The sequence below is a fragment of the Lynx rufus genome, unplaced genomic scaffold (genome assembly GCF_022079265.1).
Source record: "Lynx rufus isolate CCGP_SWC_20201006 ecotype Redwood Valley unplaced genomic scaffold, mLynRuf1.p SCAF_15, whole genome shotgun sequence".
Lineage (NCBI taxonomy): Eukaryota > Metazoa > Chordata > Mammalia > Carnivora > Felidae > Lynx > Lynx rufus.
Window position 1 is genome coordinate 47278340 of NW_025814829.1, and position 24778 is coordinate 47303117.

At 35.3% G+C, this 24778-nt stretch overlaps 1 protein-coding gene across 6 annotated transcripts in view; it reads right to left on the reverse strand.

Moving 5' to 3' along the window:
* Nucleotides 1-24778, reverse strand: part of RABGAP1L (RAB GTPase activating protein 1 like) — a 770330-nt gene that overhangs the window by 494887 nt on the left and 250665 nt on the right. The window lies entirely within an intron of this gene.

A 24778-nucleotide genomic window follows, 5' to 3' on the forward strand; every position in this document is an offset into this window, starting at 1 on the left:
TGCAGCTGAAACTGTCACTAGGTAACAGTTGCCAGGCACATGCAGGCTTATAGACTTACTCGGCAAGCTCTGATCAAGATTGACAAAAGAAGACAATGGAACTGACCGATCCTTATAACATATTAATGGCATGTATGAATCTCTAGAGATAGTCTCCTTATAGCATTTATAAAGATTAATTCCTATGGACCAGACAGTAAGAAACAAACAAAACAAAAACAAAAAACAAACAAAAAAAACCCCAAAAAAACACTGGGATACACCTTTAAACCCTGTAGAGAAACTACCACAAGGTACTATGACACTAAAAAGTCAGCAGTAATCTAATGCTCACTGGCAGAAAAAAAACGTATTAATTATTAAAAATCAGCTAAGACTTCGTGAACTCAAGTGATATAGCTACTATTTTTACTCCCTAAAATATAGGTATGTTTTGATTAACAGAAGTTAAGTCATTTAATAATCTCTCTAATCCCTGCCACACCCACACTAAATTGCTGAATCCGATGTATTTAAGTGTATAAACAGAGCATTGGAACTAACACCTCTATGCTAACATCTATTTGGGGAAATATTTAAGGTCAAATGTGAACTCTGAAAAGTAGGCATTAGAAATAAGTAGAATGATTGTTTACTCCACTTATTATCCTAATATGAAAACACTCAAGAGTCAAAGAACTGTCATACCGTGACTGAGCTACTCACACCCAAGTGAGAAGCAAGCAAATTAAGCTACTTTATTTGAGGGAGGTTAAAAACATTTCTATTTACTTTGACTTACTATAGGCAAACATTTTCTATTTTAAGCATATTTCTTATGGGATCAGCACTCTTCTTTAAAGTGACTTAGAACTAATTTACAAATTATTTCAGACTTAGATAAGGAAAATTAAGCTGAAAATGGAAGATAAACTAACATCTGTTGAGCACATTCTGTGTGCCAAGCATTATGCTAAGTGCTTTATATATTTCCTCTCTATAAAAACCTTAAGTCTTTATGGAGTAGGTACCCATCATTATCACTTTCCAAAGGAAGAAGATAGGTACTACAGAAGGTAAGCATAACTTGCTTCCAACAGTCATGAAACTAGCATTGAAACAGGTCAAAAGTGTCATTCCTAACACCATATTGATGAACCCCTCTCTTCTTCCCTTTCCTTTCCTCTCCACTGATGGCTGCCAGTAAGGTAATGTCTAAGAATAACTATTTTGGATTCCAAAAATGATTTCTAAAGAACAGAAAACCCTATTCTTTCCTCCATGTTGAACTGCCTTATAGGAATGAAGACCATATTATTGTCAAAAATCTCCAGGGGTTTAGGGGAAATACAGAAAGAATGGAAGCGCATTTCTCATTACCAGAATAATTCATAAAACAAGTTAGAATAACAATCATAGAATGAGTACCATGTTGAGGTTTGAAAGAAAATATTTAACTATACAATACAAAAGGCTAGAAAGTCCTATTTTACAAGGGAAGTAGTTTGACCTTTAGGGATACATAAAAGCATTAAAATCAAACAGGACTGGATTTAACTAATAGTCTCATTTACAATAATAATAAATATTCAAAATAAAAATTACATTTGATAAATATTCATGAATGTAGACAGGTCCCATACTCCATATTAAAAGGAGTTTAATACTCAGCTTTACTATAAAACCATCAGAAAATAAAACACTATCAATTATTAAAGTTATCTATATATTACCAAAATCTAAATAAACCTTTTCCAAGGATAGGCTTTACATATTTTTAAAACAGTTTTGAATGTAATATTTCCAAAATTAGAGAAATGGCAAAATAATCTCATAGGGAAATTCAAATTCTAGATCGCTTTCATTTGATACATTTATTTCCCAAAACTAATCACTGACAGGGATTTGAGTCTACGAATACTCTAAATAATCCGTAATTGTACATGCTTCCAAAGGCAGATAAATGATAATACAAGAGAGTTCAAGCAGAGCCTTTGATCCACTTTCTTCTTTCCTTCTACCAACTTCCAAAAAAAGCTTTAGCAGTTCTAACAAGATAATTTTCTTCTTTTTAGACATTGACTTGTTCTACTGGTCCCTCATTTTTCTCCCTTTCTATTCTTTTTTCTAATCTGATTATAATAGGAACTAATTTATAATGTGAAGCTTTAATAACAAAAAAGCATTAATGTCATATATTTACATAGCTCATTACATAAATCATTCTTTGTCTTTAATTAGGCATAATTCTCTTTATGTTAGGGGTCATTAGGTGTTTGATTATTGCTATTCTTACTGCAATCATTGTCAACCACCTCTCTCCCCTTTTAACTGATGAATGCTAGTTGGGAAATATCTAAGAGGAATTATTAGTTGGAATACTTCAGAATTACTTCTAACAGCTAAAACTATAGCTTTATGAGGTGACACATCACAGGTATTTGCTTTTTTTTACTTATACCTTAAATTGTTTTATATATTCTTTTATATGAATCAATAGTTCATTATTAAACATCTAAGCATTTCAGGCAACTACTCAATAGGACCTAAATAGCAGAGTAAGAGAGAGACATCAGCATCAATGGTAAGTAAGATAAAAAGAAGGTGATGATTATCAAGGAGAACTATACAACCAATATAATATTGTAAAAAGTAAACATGTACAGAAAAGGGTTTTTTTTTTTAACAATTTTAAAGGTACAAAAAAGGTGTATGCATTCAGAATTTATCTATTTCTTCAAGTACTCCTCCCATCCATTAACTCTTCCCTATCTCGGCTGTCACTACCCTAAGCAAGCTCGCATCGTCTTGTGTGGGAGTGCATGTAGTGGCTTCCAGTGCGGTCCTCATGAGCTGCCTGTGGCCTCTCTTTAATCCATTATGCACAGACAGAATATTCTTTAAAAAATGCAAGCCAGATGATATCACTCCCCTTTTAAAATACTTCAGTGATTTCACACTGCCCTTAGGATAAAGTCCCAGTAAGTCCTATAAAATCTGTTCTCCACATACCAATTCAATCTTACTTCTATGTTGTTTAGGATTAGCTAACCTGGTTCTACCTCCTCCTATTCTAACCATCCCCCTGTACTACATGTATTTGCTATGTTGTCTACTGCCTCAGGACATTTGCACCCGCTACTTACTATGCCATCACACTTCTTTTAGTTAACACAGAAATAACCTTCAGATTTAATTCAAATACCACTTCCTCACAGATACCTTCCTTGAATTCCCAGATTAGACCAGATTCTATACCTATCATAATTTATAATGATCTATTTCATTCAATTTTGTCTTTCTGACTAGACTGCAAGCCCCATGAAGGGAGCAATACCTGTTTTGTTCGCATTATATCTTAAGTACCTACTTTACACTTTTGGGCATAAAATTGGAGCTAAACAAGTACGTGTTTAATAAGCTTTAATGTAAAGAACATAAAAATAGCTCAAAAGTCTGCAAGACAAGAAACACTAATAACCAGTTTCTGTGAACCTCAGAATACACAAAGTTCCTTATAATCCCCCTTGAATGACATACAAGCTTCACAAGAAGGCTATAAAACATATAACCAAATTTCAGAAGAAGAATTAGCCTAATAAATTCAAATTAAGGGCAATATTATTTATCTATACTTCTCCCTAAACCCAATTCAATATGAATATTTAACTAGTGCTTTGAAAAATCCTATCTAGCAAATGCTGCAAAATGCAGTACCAATATATGTTAAATGTTCTATCAAAGCAATTTGGTCTAAATGTAAAAAAAAAAAAAAAGTAGCATATGTTACAATCCACTGATTTAGTGATCTCTCAAGGATAGAAAGTGAGTTTATATTATTAGCTTTATTTCATTAGGAGACAAGTTATTAACAATCACAAATATTTCACAGCTATTAAGTGAGTGCATTACAGAAGAAAACTTCCTCAATCTGATAAATCCTATAGCTAGAGTGATATTTAATGGTGAAGGAGTAAAAGCTTTCTTCTTAAGATAGAAAACAAGGCAAAGATGTCTGCTCTCACCACTTCCATTCACTTTATACTGGAGGTCCCTGTCAGTAACAGGCAAGAAAAAAAAATAGCTAAGCCATACAAGAAGACATAACTACACACATAAGAAACACTTCAAAAATCTATCCCAAAGACTATTAGAAGCAATGAGTAAATCTTGTCCAAATACAAGGGCAATATACAAAAATCATTGAATTTCTGGATACTTGCGACAAACCACAGTAAATGAAATTTTAAAACAACAAACCATTTACAACAGCCCCCAAAAACAGAAAATATGGATAAATTTAAAACAAAAGATGTGTAAGACTTCTACCCTGAAAACTACAAAATTAAAAGGTCATAAGTAAATGGAGAGATATACTACCTTTATGGATTAGAAGACTCAACACTATTAATAAGAATGTTAGCTTTTCTCAAATTAATCTATGGATATATTGCTATTTGTTGATTCTAAGTGATTCTACAATTTTTATGTAAATAAAAAAGGACGTAGGGTAGCTAAAACAATCTTGTGAAAGGATCTTTTAAAAGTTGGAAGACTGGCACAAGGATAAACAAATAAATCACTAAAAAGAATACAGTCCAAAAATAAACTCACACTTACCAACTGAATCTTAACAGACTTTAAAACAAGTCAAAAGGAAAAGAATATCTTTTCAGTAAATGTTACTAGAAAAATTTGGATAATGAGAAAAATGAACTTAGACTCCTTCCTCATACCACGCACAAAAATATATTTGAGATAATCAGATCTAAACATAAAGATTAAAACTATAAATATATAGTTTCTAGAAGGAAACATCCTAGAAAGAGAATATCTTCATGACATGTAAGTAGACAAAGGTTTCTTAAGATGCAGAAAATAACTATAAAGGTAAAATGTAATGAATTATACTAAAAACAAAATTCTGCTTTTCAAAAGATAGCATTAAAAAAATCAGTAAGTCAGCGCGCCTGGGTGGCGCAGTCGGTTAAGCGTCCGACTTCAGCCAGGTCACGATCTCGTGGTCCGTGAGTTCGAGCCCCGCGTCGGGCTCTGGGCTGATGGCTCAGAGCCTGGAGCCTGTTTCCGATTCTGTGTCTCCCTCTCTCTCTGCCCCTCCCCCGTTCATGCTCTGTCTCTCTCTGTCCCAAAAATAAATAAACGTTGAAAAAAAAATTAAAAAATAATCAGTAAGTCAAAAGACTAGTAGAAAACACTAGCAAAACATATATCTAACAAAAAGTCTGTATCCAAAATATATAAGAGGACTCCTACACTTTGTTAGTAAAAATACAAATAACCCAATTAAAAATGGGGAAATGCCATCATAGGTACTTCACAAAGGAAGAAATGGCCATCAGTATTCAGCATCAATAGTCATCAAGAAAAGGCAAAGTAAAATCACAGTGAGATATCACTACATACTCACCAGAATGACTAAAATTAAAACACTGCAAATACTAAATATCGGTAAGAATGCATAAGTCAAACTCTTATAAATTTTAAGTATTAGTGTAAAATGGCCCAACTTTTTACTTTTTTTTACAGTGTTATATTAGTCTCAGGTGTACAACATAGTGATTCAATACTTCCATACAGTCCCCAGTGATCATCACAGCAAGTGAACTCCTTAATCCCCATCACCTATTTCCCCTATCTCCTGCCAATTTGTTCCCTATAGTTAAAAGTCTAAATGTCCATCAACTGATGAATGGATAAAGAAATTGTGGTTTATATACACGATGGAATATTACGTGGCAATGAGAAAGAATGAAATATGGCCCTTTGTAGCAACGTGGATGGAACTGGAGAGTGTGATGCTAAGTGAAATAAGCCATACAGAGAAAGACAGATACCATATGGTTTCACTCTTATGTGGATCCTGAGAAACTTAACAGAAACCCATGGGGGAGGGGAAGGAAAAAAAAAAAAGAGGTTAGAGTGAAAGAGAGCCAAAGCATAAGAGACTCTTAAAAACTGAGAACAAACTGAGGGTTGATGGGGGGTGGTAGGGCGGGGAGGGTGGGTGATGGGTATAGAGGAGGGCAGCTGTTGGGATGAGCACTGGGTGTTGTATGGAAACCAATTTGACAATAAATTTCATATTTTAAAAAAAAAGTCTGTTTCTTGGCACTTCTCTCTCTTTTCCCTTTGCTTGTTTTGTTTCTTAAATTCCACATATGGGTGAAATATGGTATGTGTCTTTCTCCAACTGACTTATTTTGCTTAGCATTATACTCTCTAAGCTCCATACATGTCACTGCAAGATTTCATTATTTTTTATGGATGAATAGTATTCCTCTGTGTGTGTGTGTGTGTGTGTGTGTGTGTGTGTGTGTGTACACACACCACCTCTTCTTTATCCATTAATCACTTGATGGCCACTTGGGCTGCTTCCATAATTTGGCTACTGTAAATAATGCTGCTACATATATAGCACTTGATGGCCACTTGGGCTGCACATATCTCTTCAATTTAGTGTTTTTGTATACTTTAGATAAATACTCAGTAATGTGATTGCTGGGTCCTAGGGCAGTTCTATTTTTATAATGAATGTCTTTTTTTTAAATTTTTTTAATATTTATATAATTTTGAGAGACAGAGCATGAGCATGAGCAGGAGAGGGACAGAGAGAGAGGGAGACAGAATCCGAAGCAGGCTCCAGGCTCTGGGCTGTCAGCACAGAGCCCAATGTGGGGCTCAAACTGTGAACAGAGAGATCATGATTTGAGCTGGAGTCAGACGCTTAACCGACTGAGCCACCCAGGTGCCCCACAACTTTAATTTTAATAGCCCAAAACTGAAAACCACCCATATATCCATCAACATAGAAACCAATAAACAAACTGTAATATGTCCATACAGTGAAGTTCTGAAATACATGGAACTAATTTTTGATGAAAGAAATCAGGTGTGGATGTGGATGTGTGTTGACCAACAAGAAGTATAAGGAAACTTTTAGAGATGATTGGAAACATGGTGTATCTCGATAGCCATGGGTAACATGCATTTATACATATCAAAACTCATCAAAATGTGACATTTAAGATCTGTTATTTCACATACATGTAACTTATGGCCAAAAAGAAGGATAAAGCTATGATTGCACTTACATGTTTCAAGCATTCCATTTCTTAAATGTAAAACCACCAAATTAGATCCCTAAACTACTTGAGTGAAAAATACCAGAATCCTCCAAGGCAAGAAAGAGAGCTACTGAAATGTCTAAAAGAACAGATAGAATAAGTAAATCTATCCTGTGCCTACTTTCACACTCTCTCAATCAGGATACCTGACTCATGGTTCAGTGTTTGTACTCACAGACACAACAGCCCAGATGCAAGTGAGACACTGAGTGAGAAAAGGCTTCGTATTAAATGCCAGTTATACAACACTCTGGGACTGCCCCAGCTAGGCGGGATCTAAGACAACTGGCCAAGAAAGCAAAAACTTTGAGAAATTTCATTATCTGTAACCAGTCACAAAGGAAAAGGAAGAAAGAAAATACTAATATATATGTACATTTATTTTTTCTTAATGTTTATTTTTTTTTTGAGACAGAGAGAGAGAGAACATGCACACACAAGTGGGGGAGGGGCAGAGAGAAAGGGAGACACAGAATCGGAAGCAGGCTCCAGGCTCCAAGCTGTCAGCTCAGAACTGGACACGGGGCTCAAACCCACAAACCGCGAGATCATGACCTGAGCTGAAGTAGGACACTTAATTGACTGAGCCACTCAGGCGCCTCTACCTGTATGTTTAATTCTTAGTAGGGGGAACCTTCAAATAAAAGATGTAATTAAAACCAAATTAATCAGTCAAAAATAGTATGCAGAGTAAAAATAACTAAGTAAGTAAGCAAGTAAAACCATGCACAGTATGATCTTTCTTTTCATTTTCCTTAGCTTGGGCTATTATCTTTAGTAAACATTTATCATACTTGAAGACTAGGAAAGATTATGACTTAAAGAAGACAGTACAGGCTTTAGAATGCGCCAGACGTGGGGTGGCAAGCTGGCTGCAGCACTCATTAACTATGACGCCGTGGGTATGTCATTCTTCCCACGTGTCTCAGCTTCCATCTGTAAAATGGAGCTAACACCTACCCCTTAAAGTTGGTTACGAAAACTAGAAATTTAAAGATAAACCATAAAAAAGCACACAGCAGCTCATTCAAAGCTCAGATAGTAAAGGTAAGCATATTCTTCACTATCAACAGACTTTCTGTTTAATCATTTCTCCTTAAGAAACTATACCCACAAATAACCTGAGAATAGGAAATTAATAACACTTCTACTTTCTACTGAATTGCCATCTCCCTCAACAATTCCCTTTAAAAAGTACATTTTTAATATAAATGCATTATCTGAACATGACCACGCATCTTAGGAAATTTATATGATTACAACACCATAATGTAAAAATCACCAAAGTTTAGTCCATAAAAACCTCAATTACATGGATGCTGCAATTTCCAGATAATGCGGGTCTTTCTCTTTTTAAATTTTTAAAATTTTGTTTCACTCCATCAAATTTTACATTTAAATCTTTATAAGATGCCTCATATACATCTCCTCTGCCTTCTTAAACACAGAATTCTGAACATAATTAAATTTTGCCTGGTAGGCTGGGATCATCATTCTTAACATTGATGAGAACAGTCTTAAAATTGCCTTATCATCACCATCACACCTTTGTAGCTACTAGATTCCGCATACATGTATATACACAGATATAGATACATATATGTTATGTTTACAGAGAAGCAGACAGACAGATTTGTTTGATTTCTACAAGTAACCAGACACCTAGAAAAGAATGGAGCTTCCATATTTTCCGAATCTATTTGCATAGCAAATATAGCATACTCCTCTTTCGTCTTCTAATTTGCTACCCTTAATTTTCTAAAGGTTTAACTATCAGAAATAAGGCTTATGAGAATTTTTTCTCAAAGAGTAAGCAGAAGTACTATTCTATGAATAAAATGCCATAGCTCAGGCCTGAGCTGTCAGTTATTTCTAAATAAGTAAAGTGGTAGCTGTTTTAGTATAGCAACAGACATGATAAATACACTTAAAAATAACACAAGAGAAAAGGAAATTCCCAGCTTTCTTACATCTTCCATGTTCTTCTCTTTATGAAACAAATATGGAAATTAAATTGTTTAATAAGATTTTCATATCAATGCAATCCCATCAAATATTAATAGTATGTCACAGGAAAGGTTCAACATAGCCACCTCCCTTTAATTTTTGCACAGTAATAAAAACATGGAGGGGAAAATTGAACCTTAAAACATCTCCTGCAAAAATCTGTCAAAATTATAAGAAAACAGAATAGTACAGTTACATTTTAAATAACAGGTTCACATTATAGGAAAGAAATGTGGATTCAAAATCATTTTTAATTGAAAGAGATTTTTCCCTTATAAAAGAAAATTGCTATTTTTTAAAGATATCTTATTGTTATGGCAACTGAAGTGCTAAAAATAATAAAGAAATATCAAAGTTGTTATAGCAACTAGAATTTTAAAAAGCCATGAAGTGTAAAATAATCAAACCTTTACTTGGCTTGAAATGCAACATCTATGACTCAGTTTTCAAAAGAAAACTTGAAATACTCATGCTCTTATCTTTACAAGTTGTCTCTAAAGTCCAAATTAAAAAACAAAAAAAAACAAAAACTTCAGCCTAACACTTTAAATATTTTTTAATATTCCTCATATCCCTCACCATTCTATACATATTCAACAATGTGGCTCTGATAATCATACAAGTTATCAACCTCCATCAGTAGCAGGAAATGTTGGTTACTCAATAAATGCATGTTGACTGAACTCAACTATTCAGAGTTCATGCAAAATCTGGATTTTCTGGTCTTCTAACATACTTCTTATCTCTAATCTTCACTCTCCTGCTCTAGAATACACTGAAGGTCAAAAAGATCTACTCACTGCCAAAGTGCTTTGCCCAGATTCATCCAATTAGAGTTCAATTAAATTACCATTTTACTGAAGGGCTACTGCATGCTACATATTGTGTGAAGTTTGGGGAAGTTTTTCTCATAGAAGTCACAGTCTAGTAGAGAACGAACTAAAATAGGTCAACATCACTGGGATGTAAAGTGCAATGAAGGGATATAATAAGATTATCAGGAGAAAATTCATGAATGTCGTATAAGCAATGGCAAAGTCTTTGAAGGATTTAAACCAGGAAGTAACATAAATTGATTGTTTTCCCAGAAACAGCCAGATTAAGAAATTAAAATTTTAGATTTACATGCTTTGCATTATGAAATCAAGATTAGGTGCTTACTTCCATAGTTTTCCTTGCTCCTTTCTAATAACTAATGACCAAGATTCAGGTAACAAATGTAGTAACAAATAGTGCTAACATAGCACATTTCTCCAGTCTTTATACACCGAAGAGAACGGACTGGGAACAGACCCCTATGTATGTTTCTCCACACCCCCTCTGCCTTCTTTGTACTCTTCTTCATCCATCTCTTTTTCAATATATTTTCCCGCTAAAAACAACTGGCTTTTTTTTTTTTTTAAACAACTGGCTTATTTTTAAACTAGCTGTGGTTTATCCTATGAGCTAGTAAAGACAGCCTGAGAAGCTCAGACTGGACTCTGTGGGAAAATGGGCCTTATTTCCCTTAGACATAGAAAGGGAGACCTGTAGTATTGTTGATATGGAAAGCCTCTTGTTACATACACTGTAGAGTTTGCTACCTCTGCAGAAAGAGGATGCTTACAAAACCACAATCTCTTCCGTGCCTGCCTTAACCTAGTAAAGAAGATGACTAGTGATAACCACTACTATTTTGATGTGAGCCCATTATAGCTATGTTGCCTTTTCTTAAAATGAATAACTGGTATTGTCCTTTAGATAAATTATCTGCAATGCCTTGCTTTATTCTTAATTTGTGCAAAATCTTGTTTTTCCTAATTTTTTTATCAAAAAAGGAATACAAGCAGTCAAAAACAGAAAAGGAATTTAATTTCACATAGTGGTATTAAGTTCTTAGACTGTACCTCCAAAATAAAATCATTCAGTAGTTAATTTGATCATTATATTTAGCACTGTAGTAATTTATACCCATGTAGTGCCTGCACGATTAATTTTATAACAGTTGTTGAATTTCTACTTGTTTATGCCACATATATACAGTGTCTGTGTGTCTGTATATACTCTACATTTTGTAATATTTCTCAAACTGGAGTCCAAGGAAACTTTGAGAAAATATCCTTAGTGGTCCATGAATACTCTTAATATTTTTAAATTTTCAATTTTATTTCTACAAAAATCTAAAAACTTTGCTAGAACTAGATTCTGGAGCTGCCTAGGTGGCTCAGTCAGTTGAGCATCTGACCGGCTCAGGTCCTGACCTCATGGTTCATGAGTTCAAGCCCCACATCTGGCTCTCTGCTGTCAGCACAGAGCCTGCTTCAGATCTTCTGTCTCCCTCTCTCTCTGCCCCTCCCCCACTCATGGATGCATGCGAGTTCTCTCCCTCTCTCTCAAAAACAAAAAAGTAGATTCTGATAATCTGACTGCTATCTCATAACAAAGTATTATTATGCAATATTGGTGCCAACATTTACTGAAGCATTAACCATTGTGTTGGAGTCAACTAGTTCTTAATTTGTTGCAAGCTAAGAAAATAGCACATAAAGAGGCTTCATACATAAATAATGCACCAAGTGAAGGTCACATGACCCAACATCACACCATACAAATAAGTTCTCCAAGTGGGTTGGAAAGTATGCTGAGAAAACGAAGTCATCTGAAAGCACATGGCCACATAATTATGCCAAGCTCAAAACAAAACAAAAAAAAACAAGACAAACAAACAAAAAAAAAAACTATATTGTAGCTATCAGGATCACATTCATACTGTGAACAGCAATTTACTCTCAGGAAAATAACCTAACCCATTGCATTAAATTAATACCATACTATTTTGGTATTAATACATAAATGTATATTTTTATTGCTTCCATTATATTATGATCATGAGAACTAAAAGTATATAGAGTTTATATTTAATTTTATATCACCATATATTTAGGTAACATTAAAATATATTTATAGTCAACACTGGTGGTAGGGGATTGTTAAGAACTTCTCTTCACCATGAAATGGCGTGGCATATTATTCAAAGTTGAAAACCCTGACACATATAGTTTATATTCAAAAGATGTCTTTTTTTCTTCCCGAGAGAGAGTGCTCATGTGCACACACAAGCACAAATATGGGAGAGGGTCAGAAGAAGAGAAAGAATTCCAAACAGGCCCCATGCCCAGCACAGAGCCAACATGGGGCTCAATCTCACAACCATGAGATCATGACTCAAGCCGAAATCAAGAGCTGGACACTTAACCGACTGAGCCACCAAGGCACCCCAAAAGATGTCTTTTAATAATAATGATGAAGTACTCCAGCAATACTAGTCAAAAAGAAGTAAAGCTAAAGAAAACAATTTAACTAGGTTAATAAGAAATGAACAATTTTTGAGTCTAGAATGCCCACTAAGCTTATGGAAAATATCTAATTACAAATCATACGAACAGATGGAAAAAGATTTATATGAGAGAATATAATTACCATAAAATGCTCATTTAAACATGCATTTGCTTTTACATGAAAGCACTAAAGAAACGTCGTATTACCCCCTCCTCCACAAATTTCCTCCACACCCCATTACCACTCTATACGTTGCACTGTCAGCTCCTAGACCAAGACAATCGTCTCATTTATCTCTGAGTTGCTCATGGAGCCCAACACACAATGCTTCCATCACTGATATCCAGTGCATGTTTGCTGAAAGGATAACATTTCTATTGACCCAGCACTTTTCTCCCCAAAGATCTCAAAATGCTTTATAAACAGATATTACTGACATTATAAACATATTGCGTGACTTGCTCCAGATCACATTAGAACTACGATGGAAGAGGAAAAGTCAACAGAAATAAATGAAATGAAAACCTTCCAACCCTAAGTCCAGAAATGTATTAACCACAAGATCATTAAAAGTCTGTTGCAAGGGCCTAAAATAATTTACTTAGCAATTTAATTCGCCAACGAACAAAGGTCTGAGTATATCTTCTTTACTAGGTTATGAGCTCCTCTGAAAATATCTTTCATTACAGCTATCCTCAGTGGTAAGCACAGTGGCTGACACATGACAGAGGCTAATAATATATGCCAAATAAATCAAATTGACTGATATGTGTTCCTCTCCGGCTAAACATCAACACAAAAGGTTATTTCATAAAGCTAGAGACTAATCTAAAATAAACAGCTGGATTCTCCTAAAATAACAGAAATCAGTGTGGCTTAAATTCACTCAGAATATAAAGCTTTTCAAAAGAAAACTAAAAATATTATACTTTCTCATCATCCCTGGGTCATGTTATGGGGGAATGAAGAAAATGAGAAATCAAACGAATTGACCTACATCTGCCAGTACAACTTTATTTTTCACCAGGCAGTTTCAAAGCTAAGTGGCTAAAGTGATTAGGTAGCATAGGGAACAACTCAGAACACTGAGCCTTTGACAAAAATCACTTTTAAGAGACAGAAATTGAGAACGGAAAGAATAAACCTATTATGCTGTTTTCAAGACATGCCTAAAAGAGGAATAAATGTTGCTAAACTGGCAGAAGCCTGGTAAGAAAATGTCTCTATTGAAAAGGATTTGGAATCAAAGAAGAAAATGTGGATCCTGAGAAACTTAACAGGAACCCATGGGGGAGGGGAAGGAAAAAAAAAAAAGAGGTTAGAGTGGGAGAGAGCCAAAGCATAAGAGACTGTTAAAAACTGAGAACAAACTGAGGGTTGATGGGGGTGGGAGGGAGGGGAGGGTGGGTGATGGGTATTGAGGAGGGCACCTTTTGGGATGAGCACTAGGTGTTGTATGGAAACCAATTTGTCAATAAATTTCATATATAAAAAAAAATAAAGCATTATATATTGATCTAAAAAAAAAAGAAGAAAATGTGATTAAAAACTTGAATTAGAAGACTGAAGTGGGAATCAGGCATGCAACACTGTTTACAATGTTGAGTAGGGGGATAGGGCTTTAAATGAATGTGTACAAACGCCTATACACACATATATATACACACATCCACAGAGATTAAATGTTCCTGTTAATCTAACATTGGCATCTCTCTCCAATGCCAGCAATAATCTATGGCTAAATAATTCAGTCATAACACACACTAAAGCGTGGTAAGTAAGCTCAGCAACATGGACTTTTATTTACAAATGTCACCATTCACTGCTTTTTCAATTCAGTCTCTTAGCCCCGCTTTCAGGTGCTTCAGTAACCTGGTACACAACAGTATAAAATAGATGATGTAGAGAACTACAGGCATTTAAAAGGTAAGCTTTGGGGCGCCTGGGTGGCTCAGCCAGTTAAGTCTCTGACTTTGGCTCAGGTCATGATCTTGCACTCTATTACTTCAAGCCTCACGTCGGGCTCTCTGCTGATAGCTCAGAGCCTGGAGCCTGCTTCAGATTCTGTGTCTCCTCCTCTCTCTGCCCCTCGGTCCCTCATACCGGTACATGCTCTCTCTCTCAAAAATAAACATTAAAATTTTTTTAAAAAAAATAAATAAAAGGTAAGCTTTTCTAGGAAACTATACTGTTGTTCACAGAAACAATACACCTTGGGTTAAAAGTAGATTCTCACAGAATTTAAATGTGCCAGTAAGATGCTAGAATTAATTGGGTATTTAAAACTCAGAACACTAACACCAAATAATTTATGATCAGCATTTACTCTAGGAAAAAAGTGCTCACAGAATTCTATTCAATATCCAATATTCTGAAGTTGCTTATAAGGTAACAATGAGATAAATCAACCTCTGATTCTCTTCTTTTATCATATAGGAAGTATTTCCAGTGCTATGGCTTTTGTTTATTTATTTTTTTTTAATATATGAAATTTATTGTCAAATTGGTTTCCATACAACACCTAGTGCTCATCCCAAAAGGTGCCCTCCTCAATACCCATCACCCACCCTCCCCTCCCTCCCACCCCCCATCAACCCTCAGTTTGTTCTCAGTTTTTAACAGTCTCTTATGCTTTGGCTCTCTCCCACTCTAACCTCTTTTTTTTTTTTTTTCCTTCCCCTCCCCCATGGGTTTCTGTTAAGTTTCTCAGGATCCACATAAGAGTGAAACCATATGGTATCTGTCTTTCTCTGTATGGCTTATCTCACTTAGCATCACACTCTCCAGTTCCATCCACGTTGCTACAAAGGGCCATATTTCATTTTTTCTCATTGCCACGTAGTATTCCATTGTGTATATAAACCACAATTTCTTTATCCATTCATCAGTTGATGGACATTTAGGCTCTTTCCATAATTTGGCAGTGCCATGGCTTTTGAATAACATCAAGATCTTGGAGGCTTAATACTCCAGTCCCTCCAGAGTCTTCACAGGGAGAAGGCATATATGAAGATGTATTTGTGATAGAAAAGTTTCAGAACATTTTAGGAAGCCATTTATCCAATATCCTTAGTATGTCTTTATACTTGTAAATTCGACAGCCCTGTTTAAATGCTTGCGTATGCAAATATTATCTGAGCATCAAAAGAAGACTGCAGAAATGTGAAGGATTCCAGTTATAGTAATGGGTTGGAATGACATTTTCTTTAATAACTTCTTTTATAAATGTACCGCCCAAGCTGAATGTCATTACGGGACTATTTATAATTTAAAGCTTTCTGTCAAGATGATTTTATGCCCTGACATGGCTCTGAGTAGGCTGGAGACAGCTGTATGCCCCAAGGGAAAAGAAATTACTGGCGTTGTTCAAGAGCAAAGGTATTAAATAGGAAGTGTTTCATACAGAACTTCACTGAAAATGATGATGGCTAATTGTAACATACAGTAAAATTCTGCCAGTCGACCAATGATAATTTTGATAATAAATGTTATTTCACCAATAAAGTTTCTTCCCTTAAAGTAGATGAAACTTAATTGTACTTTTCTGAGCTTCCTAATAAAATAGATGCATGGCACTATTACAATTAAGGTTTTTGTGCACAAAATGGGTATTAGAAAAGTTCTGGAAAATTGCAAAAAGAATCTTTATCCAACATTACTGGAATGTCATTATATTTGTAAATTTTAACTTTGCATTAATGGGTTTAACCAACATGAATCAAGAGAAAAATGTGAATTATTGAATGAGGATGTACTGTATTTGCGGAAAACACTGGTCTAAACCCCATCATTACTAAAAGACAGAACAATCAGACTGAGGTGTTTTTGTTTTGTTTTGATTATTCAGTTTTTTAATCTATTAGAATAAAAAATATTATGTCTAATTTGTTCCCATATTTTGGGGAATTTTCATAAGAATCCCCGTTGGTAGGGGATTCTGAATAAAATTATTGGAAATACTCTTCATGTCTCAGCCAAACGCTACTGGAAACAAGAGAATAAAGTTCTAGTCCACTATTCATTGGATGAGAGAACGTCACTTGAATTCTTCCAGTCCCAAAGGCCTAATCTCTTTCAATTATAAAATGCAATGCTTACCAAATGAGGCATGAAATTACGACACTTGATGCTTTTTAAAAGTTCTTGAGAATCCTGAAATTTTTACATTCACCAGGGTGCCTATTAATAATATTATTAATGTGAGTTGGGACACAAAAACTGTAGACATAAAAGAAAACTACTGATAAAAAATAACATACTACAGGAGTGCCTGGTTTACTCAGTCAGTTAAGCTTCAACTCAGGTCATGATCTCATAGTTTGTGCATTTGAGCCCCATGTCAGGCTCTGCTCTGGCAGTGTGGAGACTGCTTGGAATTCTCTCTCTCTCTCTCTCTCTCTCTCTCTCTCTCTCTCTCCCTCTCCCTCTCCCTCTCTCTCCCTCTCTCTCCCTCTCTCTCCCTCTCTCTCCCTCTCTCTCCCTCTCTCTCCCTCTCCCTCTCCCTCTCTCCCCTGCTCATGCTCTCCCTCAAAATAAACAAACATTAAAAAAAATTTTAATTTTTGCTACAATATTTGTTGGTTTTAAAGGTCAAATTCTATTTACATCAAATGCTGTAACAAATTCTAATGAAGAAACTCAGCACGACAAAAAGATCGCCAATGCTGTGGATGATGACGTACATATCTCAAATAATATTCAGTGTTAACAGTGCTCCTTACCAACTAAAACAGCAGCCAACAAGAAGCAGAAAGCTCTCTACTATTTGCTTGCACTGACCAACAAGGACGGTTTAACCATTATTTTCTAAATTTTAAATGATAATCCTATTGGCTTACTTTAACTCCACAAAAACTTGCGTTCCAATGGTGTATTCTGTTAACAATAAAGCCAATCAAGTGTTAATGATGAGTACAAGTGGAACATAAAGGTGTGCTGTAAATGATGCTCTCTACACATCAATGAAATGCATTAAAGGCCAGAATTTATTCATGTTTTTATTTCATAGTAACAAAAAGACACTTCAGAAAGTATGATTTCAAGGAGATTACTGCATTGAACATAGTTTAAAATACCTGGCAGTTTTTTCCAGCACCTTTCTGTTTCCTGTACAGGAAGCAAAACAGCTGCTACCCAATTTTGACTTAAAATACGGTTATTGTATATGTACTTAAAATATGGCTGAGATGCCATACATTAAAGTCTGAGATGCACATGATAAAATGTTTCTAGAAATGAACATGTGTATTTTTAAAATTATTAAAAAGCATTTAATAACGAAAGAAATACAGAAGTGTCATGGACTCGAGGCAAGGAATGAAGGATAATCTTCATTTTACTGATTTTATTTGTTAATGTTTATTTTTTTTATTACATTATATTGACATATATTGATATATTGATATTATATTATATCAAATTAGTTTCCATACAACACCCAGTGCTCATCCCAAAAGATGCCCTCTTCAATGCCCATCACCTACCCTCTCCTCCCTCCCACCCCCCATCAACCCTCAGTTTGTCCCATATGTTTTCACTCTTATGTGGATCCTGAGAAACTTAACAGAAAACCATGGAGGAGGGGAAGGAAAAAAAAAAAAGAAAAAAAAAAAGAGGTTAGAGTGGGAGAGAGAGCCAAAGCATAAGAGACTCTTAAAAAATGTTTATTTATTTTTGAGAGAAAGAGACAGCACGAGCAAGGGAGGGAGACAGAATCCTAAGCAAGGTGCAGGATCTGAGCCATCAGCACAGAGCCCACTGCAGGGCTCAAACCTACGATCTGTGAGATCATGACCTGAGCCGAAGTCAGACGCTTAACCGACTGAGCCACCCAGGCACCCCTGCATTTTACTAATTTTAAATGCCAGGTGGAGAATGGAAAAGTAGCAGAAGCTAAACTACAAGCCATTGTCTCTACTAATCCTAAGGGCATGAAGGTAAAGCATAAAAACATAGACACACATTTCCTTCACTCATCGTTCAGTAAATTTTTTCTTGACAGCCTACTGTATACTATGCTTTCTTTCTGAGATCCTTTGGTTTCGGTCAAATATATCTTTTTTTATATAAACTGAAGTAACTCTCCTTTAGGAACAAGGGTGCTTACTTCTCAGATCATTTGCCTTTGGCCTACATATCCCAAAATAAATATATTTTTTTCTGGTTCTGAAAAGAGAGAAAGTTTAGTTTCAAACAGATGTCATATATAAATCACAAGTAAAGTGAACACTCATACCTTCTGTACTTCAATTACCTAGAGAAGTTGTTCCAAAATTAGATTTGAAGGCTTGGCAGAAGATAGGGTAAGACTTGTACAGAACAGTACTCTATACTAGAGGAAGGATGGAAAGAAGAGGAAGGAAGGAGGGACAGAGAAGGAGGGAGGGAGGGAAGAAAGGAACGTAGAAGGAAAGAAGCAAACAAAAAAAAGAAACCTTCAAAAGACCTCCAAAAGGATTATACAGGAAAATTATCTGATGTAAATATTTATAATGCATTTTCATCCCAAAGCATATTTAAGTAAGCCTTTTGGCCCAGAAGTCTTTTAAATTTTTGTATTGATTCATAAATCAAAGTATAGGTACATGCCACTTTGGAAAATACCATGCAGTTCATTTTGAGACAGAGAAAAAACAGTTTTACTCACAGTACAATTTTCAGAAGAGAATAAAGAAGAAAAAAGTCCAAAAGACATGTGGAGATATTGTCAAAAGGTTTATTTTTGTTCATTATCTGTTGATTCAATGAAGTGTTAAGTGCTTCCTATAATGTCACAGTCTAAAGATACCATGGGAAAATGTTGGTGAGATGAGTTTATATTCTATATTGTCAGAGTTACCTGGAAGCCAAATAAGATAGTTTAATACAGAACAATGGACACAGAATTAGTTTTAGTGATGCAGGTTACAGCTTCATATGTTATAATTACACTTATGTATCTCATATAAATTCTTGTACCTTTGGATTTCTCATCGGAAAAAAAAGAGTAATACACCAATTGTCTTGCTTATCCCAGATGGTTAACTGGAACATTAAATAAGGCAACATTTATGAGAAATTTTGGGGGAAAAATTATAAAGTATGCTAACAATGTCACTATTTTTACCAATAAAACTTCAAAGAAAAAATGGATACCTGAATGATATAAAACTATTCCATGTAACTTCTCTTGGGATTCTATTTCCATATCAATAAAGGAGAAGGGATTATCACTGGCTTTGGTGTTGTAAAGGCTTTCATAAGGACAAAATTAGAAAAAAAATATAGAAAAAATACTGTAACTAAGAAGGGGTATTTCTATAAACTGGTTATTTGTGTCCTACCATATGTTGAAATTCTAGCACCCAACATGATGGTGTTAGGAAGTGGAGTGTCTGGGAAGTGATTAGTGCCCTTATAAGTGTGGTTCGAGAAAGCTGCCTTGCCTCTTCCACCATATGAGGACAAAGCCAGAAGGCACCCTCTATACACAAGGAACTAGGCCTTCACCAGACATTGAATCTACTGTATCATGATCTGGACTTCCCAGCCTCCAGAACTGTAAGAAATAAATTTCTGTTGTTTGTAAGCAACCCACTTTACGGTATCTTGTTATAAGAGACCAAAAGGACTAAGTCAGCTATGAAATATAAATGATTATAAATTCTGTTTTCTATTCTTAAAACATTTGTAAGTTGTTCAAACATTAAAAGAAATTACTTAAATCTTGATGATCCTTATTAATCAGGCACAGGGAATCCAGGCACAAGACAATTCTCCCCCAAAGGGCAGAGAAAATATTCTTGCTTGTTACGTTTACAATCAGTCTCCAAACTGGAAGAAACCACAGATAATTCTTTTTTTTTTTTTTTTTTTTTTTTACAAAAATCAATCCAAAGAATATACTCTTAAACCAGACAACTCTATTGATTACTACCATTTTGGGCAAGTTATATAAAATCGTTATGCTTCAATAATAACACTTAAGTAATTATAAAATAATATAAATAAGTAACAATAATTAAATGAGTTCATACATTCAATAATAAATACTCATAAAGATTAGCTATTTTATATCACCAAAAGCATTATGAGATTTCTACTTTCTCAGAAGAGTATGCTAATAAGCCTCAGATAAATCATTCTTGCTTCCCCTCAAAAGTACTAAAAGCTTAATACATGCAAAAAGCTGTGCTTTTAGTATGACAGCTTAAGCCCTAACAGACCAACTATAAGCTCTAGACTAAATATAAAAAAGTGAAACAATTCACTGAGGGCTCTGGAGAGAGAAAAAAAGCAGGAATACTTTGGAGAGATAATCCAAACTTGAAAAATGGGCATATCTGACATTAAGTATGCCTTTTTTGCAGCTTTGGCCTGAGGGCAGGCCAAAGTCACAATGTGATGCAAGACGGCTGAAGTTCCAATAGAAGGCATACTATCCTTCCTGACTGAGAAGCCAGGGTCAAAGCCCAGAGTAATCACAGTTGCCACAGAGTAAGGAAATAATGGAAAAGAAAGGGCCAGAAAATAAGAACCCTAAATTCTGTGTATAACATCTCCCAAGTTTCTGGGTAACTCCCAAACCAAGCATACATGCGGAAGACTACAAGCTGGCAGGCTCAAGATAAATGGACTGAGCAGAGAACTGGGCCGTTAACCACCACAGGCAAGACAGAGCTTAAAATTTGAATAAAATCAAGTTAAACACTTGCTAAACAAAAAGTCAATACTCTCATAATACCCACAATTTCCAGGACACAATTCCAAAATTATCTAACAAACAAGTACCAGGAAACTGTAACCCATTTGTAAAGGAAAAAACAATCAACAAAAGCCAACCTTAAAATGACCCAAATGTTGAAATTATCAGACAAGGGCTATGAAGCAGCTATGAAAACTATGCTCAGTGACGTAAAGAAAACTATACTTGCAATGAGTAAAAGTAGAACAAATTTCAGGAGAGAAAATGAAAATATAAAAAAGACCCAAATGAACACTTTAGAATACAAACGTAACAATTAATTGGATGGAATTAGGGGCACCTGGGTGGCTCACTCAGTTGAGCATCCAACTCTTGATCTCAGCTTAGGTCAAGATCTCCTGTTCATGAGATTGAGCTCCACATCGGGCTCCATGATGACAGTGTGGAGGCAACTTGGGCGCTCTCTCTCTCTCTTTCTCTCATGTGCATGTGCGCATGCGCACACACACACACCTTTAAAAAAATTCACTGGATGGACTTAGAGATGAATAAAGAAAAGCTAAGTGAACTTGAAGATAGGTCAACAAAAATTATTCTACCTAAAAATTATTCTGACCCAAAAAATAAAAAACAGAGAGCCCCAAAGATCTGGGGGAACAATATCAACAAATGAAATCCTAGTAGTAGAGAAGAGAATTGGGGAGTAGGAGATATTTGATGAAATAATGACCCAAATCTTTCCAAAGTTGGTGAAAGATATAAACTTACAGATTTAAGAAGATCTGTGGCCCCAGAGAGGACTAACATGAAGAAAACCAAGCTTAGGCATATCATTATCAAACTATTGAAAACCAAAGTGAAAATGAAAATCTTGAAAGCAGCCAGAGAAAAACAACATATTACATATAGGAGAGCAATGATTCAAATGATGCAGGTCCAGCTATACAATTGTGAGACTCCATGCAAATTGAAAAGAGGGGGCCCGAAAACTATTAAGAGTTTCAAGACAACAACAGCAGAAAATGTAACCAAGCACACAGCCTTTGTAAGTGTGGAACTCTATGCAACTGCACAGGTCACATGCCCATGAAACAGACTCTGGAGTGACTATGTGCTTTCACCAGGAATAAGAGAAGCCAAAGGCACTGCAACAGTATCTTCAAAATGTTTAAAGGAAAACTATCAACCCTATAGTCTACAAACAGGGAAAACATTCTTTGACAATAAAGGCAAAAGAAAGACATTTTTTTTTTTTTAAATTTTTTTTTCAACGTTTTTATTTATTTTTGGGACAGAGAGAGACAGAGCATGAATGGGGGAGGGGCAGAGAGAGAGGGAGACACAGAATCGGAAACAGGCTCCAGGCTCCGAGCCATCAGCCCAGAGCCTGACGCGGGGCTCGAACTCCCGGACCGCGAGATCGTGACCTGGCTGAAGTCGGACGCTTAACCGACTGCGCCACCCAGGCGCCCCGAAAGACATTTTCAGATAAAGGAAAATTATGTTACCAACAGACCTGCACCATATGGAATGCTAGAGAAATTATTTCAGGCTCAAGAGAAATGATATCAGAGAGAAACTTGAATCTTTAGGAATAAATGAAGAGCACAAGCGCAAGCGCGCGCGCGCGCGCACACACACACACACACACACACACACACACACACACACACACAAACGTGATAAATATCTACACTTTCCTAAATGTTATCACTGGAAAGTTTTTAAAAAGAGCCTCTGGTTGCAATATGGAGAACAGGCTGGAGCAAAGGGGGTAGGAGGTAAAAATATGGAAGTGGAAAGACCATTTGGAAAGCTACTGCTGTTGCATTAGAAAAATATGTCTTGGACTGTAATAATGGCAAAGAAGATGGAGAATGCCCATATTTGAATCCCAGCTGCGACATAAAACTAACTAGACTAGACTTCAACAGGAAAAAAAGTACAAAGTATTTTATTTTCTCAGTTTGTGATACTGGGAGAAGATAAAGCCTAGCTTAAAATTTATTCCGTCCTGGAACAGTCCCTAGTAGTATGTTCACATCATTATATGCTTTTGCAAAATCTGCAAAACAGACAAACAAAAAACATTCTTTTCCTTAAAGACCTCTCCCATCCCAAAATTACATAGGTTTCAGGCCCAACAAAACCTGAATTCATATCAGAAAATCAAACACAACTAAGTAGCATAAAAGGGAGAGATGAAAGACATATTAGAAACAAAAATTAGGGGTGCCTGGGTGGCTCAGTTGGTTAAATGTACAACTCTTGATTTTGGCTCAGGTCATGACTCATGGTTCATGAGATCAAGTCCTGCATCAGGCTCTGCAATGACAGCACGGAGTCTACTTGTGATTATCTCACTCTCTCTCCTCTCCCTCTACCCCTCTCTCTTCTCTCTCTCTCTCTCTCTCTCTCTCTCTCTCTCTCTCTCTCAAAATAAAGACTTAAAAAAAGAAAAAATAAATAAAAATTAAAAGCCAGTTTATAAATCCTCTTGAGCATTCAGAATGATACTAAACATGTCTTGAATGATGAGTGCCATTTAAAAAGCACTCTCACAAAAAAGTAATAATAAAATAGAAAGCACTGTCACAAATTAAATTAGTAACATTCAACCTAATGCTCTCCAAATCAACCATCTGGATTAATACATAGTATGCTCAAGATTCACTGAATTATGTTTATGTCAGTGTTCAAATATGTCATGAATAATATCTAAACTAATTTTCTTCCTGGGAGTGATTTCTAAAAAGTAATACAAATAAAGTGGCTATTTCAGTTAAAGTACTTAGTATATGTCATTTCAGTTCTACAGCAAAAGCACTGGCCAGGTTTCCTAGAGGACTACTTGTCACAGTATCTTTCTGGTTGCATCTTTACCCATTTCCAAAAAAGAAAAAAACATAGCCCTCCAGTAACCTTACACTGTGTTAAGCTACTATCTCCGTGATAGAATATTTTAAATTAATGTGATTTGCTTTCACTAAAGAACTCCCCTCTCAATATAACCCGACAGAAGGAATGGTGAATAGGACTTATCTTCCTGGGAAGTAAAACATATTAAGGTTTTAAGTGTGGTGGGTCAAGTAGAATGGGAATGAAGATTAATGGAAGTAAAATTTAATTCTTACTCTTCAGGCTCAAATGGAAAACCTAAAAGCCTCCATACATTTTGAGAATTAAGGAAGCCGCCTGAATCAAAAATGAAAGTAGACAGCCAAAACCCAAGAGAGAAAAATCGTTCACAAGAATTGTCTACTTCTTTGATTCTCTGACTTTCCTTCCTTCTTTTCCATCAAGTAAAAGCCAAGTATCAGATGATTCAGATGTTACATAAAGCATAAATTAAGAAAAAAGAACTTAAACCTTACAAGGCAACTATGTTTAATCCAATGTCATGATTCTCATTTTATATTTATATAGTATTCCTTTGATAAGAAACTATAACTATTTTTGTTTTTAAACTATATTATCTTATCTGTCTATAACAATGATAGTATTCAATTATGATCTATTATAGTAAAGGTTTACCCGTAATTATAGAAAATTTTAAAAACTATTTTATAGTAAATATTAAATTACTTTGTGACTTTTTACCTATTTCTTTCTTTTTTTTTTAATATGAAATTCATTGTCAAGCTAT